Source organism: Populus nigra, chromosome 3, assembly GCF_951802175.1.
Source record: "Populus nigra chromosome 3, ddPopNigr1.1, whole genome shotgun sequence".
In the NCBI taxonomy this organism is placed as follows: Eukaryota; Viridiplantae; Streptophyta; class Magnoliopsida; order Malpighiales; family Salicaceae; genus Populus; species Populus nigra.
The window spans coordinates 16,418,082-16,422,759 of NC_084854.1; positions in this window are offsets into that span (position 1 = coordinate 16,418,082).

Below are 4,678 nucleotides of genomic sequence, written 5' to 3' on the forward strand. Positions count from 1 at the left end.
AACACCTTACTCTTAGTTCCTAATTGTGTAACACAACACTTTACTAACCTAGTGATTGTGGCCAAAAAGATTGAACAGGCTATAAAAACAGGAAAAATCAAAGGTCCAACCGTGGAACCTAACATCGTGATGGAATATTAATTGAGGAATGACTCTCATATTAGGAATCTTGATCTCACCATGTCATCAATTGCTCAAGTGCACTGTCAAAAATTGTTACCACTCAAAGATATTTACCAGCATCTTCTGAATACTAGATATATTACCTTAACTCCATCATATCTCATACAACCCTTATTCCCTATGTGGTACAATTCAAATAAGAAATGTGAATATCATGATAAGATCCTCAGCCATTCAATTGAAAATTACAAGAATTTAAAGTATCAAGTTCGTGAACTGGTGAGGAAGGAACAAATTAAGTTTACGAAGGATAATGACACATACTATATTGTCACGAGACCATCCCCAGTAAAACAAGTGGTTGATAAATGTTGAGGAGATACAAATGTTGCAATGAAAGTTGACCTAAGATGGGTGTTACATTGTCAATCATTTTGTTATGGAACTTTGTTATTCATGTTTTTAAAGTATGTTTTTCATGTGTGTTGGGATCACATCACATTTTTTTAATGAAATATACATTCTTCTTATTTTTTATCTTTTTTTTTTAAATTAAATGATGTTTTTGTGAAAGTAACACCTAACATTTTTATTATTGTTCATAATTGGATAAATATAATGGTTAAAATGGTAAAACCCCAAGGTGTGCCATACAAGATGTTAAGAGGTAATCCTTACTCTTTTGAAACTCATAATTAATTCCATGGCATTGTTCAAAACATTGTGACCAAATTAGTTTTTATAAAAAACCTATTTGCCATAATCTTGAAAAATTATATTCGCTTTTTTATTTCAAAAATAATATGATGTTTGCTCAAAACAACACTTAAACGCTCATTCATGTAATTTTCATTTTGAGATGACTAAACCATTTTGAACCAGGTCATGAAAAATAAAAAATGTGCTCATGTCTCATGTCTCTTGGACTATATTTTAGTTATCTATATAATCGCATATAGTTGGATTTGCTATTCATTGATTCATAAAAACTCAAGTCTTATACAAAAGTTTCAAATCATTACACTAGAAAAGGACAAAGTTTATCGGTTCTAGCCACTTGTGCTTGAAATGATGAGAGACCATCTTTGTTATCCCTTCACATTTTAAAAATATATCATTTACGATCCCTATTTAAGCTTGGATAAGTTTTACTTCATAAAAACTTTGACTAGAATCACAACCCACATTAGGGGCAAATAGAAATTTTAAAAATCAAGGGATCACACCGCACACTATAAGACCGCACACTATAAGGCAAGTAAAAATTAAAAGATCAAAGATTGAGGAGATGCCATGAAAAATCCAAAAGAGTTCGAGAAACCAAAATGTTAAGGGGTATGCCTAAAGAAAAAACAAAAATGACTATGTCAATGTTAAAACAAAATAAGGATATTTCACCAAAACAATAAAAAAAAGACAAATAAAAAAAATACAATGAAAGGAAAGAAGATGGAAGGAATATTGAAAGACATAACAAGTTAAGTAAATGACAGTGATCCTAAGTCTTTAAAATATTGAAACACTTTTTGAACTTACAAATCCCTTTCTTTGATAGCCCAAAGTCATAGCCTATATTATGTGCCTTTAAGAGTCATTTTTAATCAAGCAAATAAGCAATCTCGACCGATAAATAAGGCTTTCAAAATACAACTCTTCATAAGAATCATGATGTTGCAAATAATCTACTTGTTATTATTCATGCTGATAAAATAAATGCTAAAAAGAAGATAAATCTCTCTCAAATAAAACCTCGAGCTGTCACTCAAGCCTCTTGTATTGAAAACAACAAGGTAGAAGGTTACCTCATCATATACATTCACTAGACCGAATTACCATTTTCCTAAAGAAAGATTAAACCCCCTGGAATTTGTAAGAAATTCAAAACAAAGTTGTTTTAAACTTACATCAAGTAAATTTTTATTTTTAAAATACAAGAAATTCATTTTAGCCATGGGTAACCCAACTTTAAGCTAACACTTCTATCTCAACCTTTATTGTGTCAATTATCAATAAAATACCAACAAAATTACATCTTAGTGTTGAAGACGCGTTTTAAGGCCTCAACTAAAGAAATACTTTAAAATCTACATTGTAGTGATTTCAAACCAACCATAGGACATACAAAGGCAATAATTAAAATTTGTGAAATGGTCCTGAAACACAAAATAAAATGATTTTCTTAAAAAATCTTCATTCATTATTTTGCAAAGTTCTTTACAAAAAAAAGACGATGCATGAATCCATGGTCTCTGGAAAGACAAGCACCTACAGATTAATCGAAAGAATCTCATTGTGATAACAATAGTCAAATGATAAATTCAATGAAATCCATCAAAGCCCATCGACATGATAATGGCCTTTTAATGATAGTAAGAAGAATAAGCTTCTGTAGATCAACTAGAGGCAATTTTGTTTGAAAAGAATCCATAGCAAGACAAAGGGAAACTTTAATTACAAAAGGCAGTTTGAAACATATCTCTTTCGGCAGTGACACAATGGGTAGTTTTGTTAACAATGATAATTGAGCTCATTTTCGTTAGTGATGTTAGATTAAAGGGTAATGGATGATCCTCTTAAATTGATTAGTACAATAGAAAATTTTTAGTAAATAAATAGGTCATGGTAAACGATTAAAAAAGCTGGGTTATGTAGAATTACCAAAACTATGAAAAAGGACTCATAAGCCATTTGAGTAGGTTGGAAGCAAGAGGCCAAATCGGTGATAACAAACCCTTTCATCAATGAAAAAAATGAGTTGCTAGAAAAGACAGCATCCAACTAGGAGGAAATATCATAGTTAAGAGTCAGTTTGTCACTTTTCAAGAAATGATCAATTAAGTAAAGCTTCATTTATTGTCTAAAGTCTAGGCTACACAATAAAGAGCTAGTCAAACATATTTATAACATAGATAAACTTGAATGAGTTGAAGAATCAAGAAAACTCCTCTAAAAAATTGCAAACCTTGTCCATCAAGTAATAAAGAGATAGTAAAGAAAATGAGGGTTTATATTTAATACCAGGTAAGATGTATGCATGTCATCTGATCTCAAATCATTGTATAATGTTTTGTATAAATTCTTTAAGAAAAATCCTCAATGAATTTTTAAAAAGGCTCCAATGAATTAAATTCAATAAAGAAGTTATCATATCAAGGAGATTTTAACCCTGTTATAAGAAATTTTTGATTTTCAACCGTGCTATCAAGAAGTCCCACCCTACTACTAGGAAAGGAAAATTTGAACTATGTTATTAAGAATTCAACCCTACCATAAATAAGTCCAACCCTACCATTAGGAAAGGAAAATTCAACCTTGCAATCATGAAGGGTAACACTATTATTAAAAAGGATATGTGTTAACCTTGCAATCCAAAAATACCAAAGAAATCAACCCTGTAATCAGTATGTCCAACACTACCATCAAGAAGGATATGTGTCAACCCTTCAATTAGAAAGCTCTAAAGAAATCAACCTTGTAATCAAGAAGTCTAACCCTACCATCAAGAATGACAGGTGTCAACCATACCATTAAGATATGCCAAGAAAATCAACCATTACAGGTAGATCACCCGATCACAAATCATTCATGAAAGAATATTGAATATTTTTTCACAATAGGCAAATTGCCTAAATACCTACACTATTTTTGAAAACAAAGAGGAAATTCTGAGTTTTTAAAATAATTGAGTTTTGAAACAACATCTACATGGGTAACCATATTTTGATTTGTTAATATCAAAACCCAGTGGATTTTTCACCTAACATAGGAGAACTTTCACACCTTTTCTTTACATATTTACTTTATAAAATCCCTTACAAGAATTTATACAATAAATATTATAAAGAGAGGAAAATTATCATAACCCAATTTTTTACCATTGTTTTCAAACATTTTCCAAACAATACATAAAAATACAAAAATACTAAAAAATATATGTTTTTGACATGATTTGGCCAATTTCTAGTCATTTCATAATTTTTGACAATTTCACTTATTATTTTTATACTGATATTTTTTGATAAAAAATTTAATAAAAAAAGATAATAATCAATCAAACATAAAAAGGAAAGATTTTAGTGATTAAAATGTAATTAAGAAATAATAGGAAAAGGTATTATTTTAAAAAAGTTTTGAATTGTAAAGTGTTATTTTAAAAAATGGTATTAAAAAAATAGAAGCCAGAAGGTGGTAGAAGTTTTTAAAGAAATCAAGAAAATAGTAGATGAGTGTGAATAATTTTAGAGATTAAATTTGAAAGAAATAAGTGGTTATGCACACTAAAAAAAAAAGAGGCCATAAACAAAATGATAACCTAAGAGAAGGGATAAGAAAAATACACAAGTAAAAAAAAGAGCTACTCTCTCACATAAAAAACCCTAACAAACCTATCTTTCCTTTTTTTTCTCAAACCAGTCATTAGCCATACATAAAAAGAAAAAAACAATCATCTTCACCTATATCTCCTTTATTATACACATCATCTTCTACCAACTTGCATACATTAAGAAAAATCACCGGCCACTTTTACTCTATCTCAACCTAAAACATAAAACAC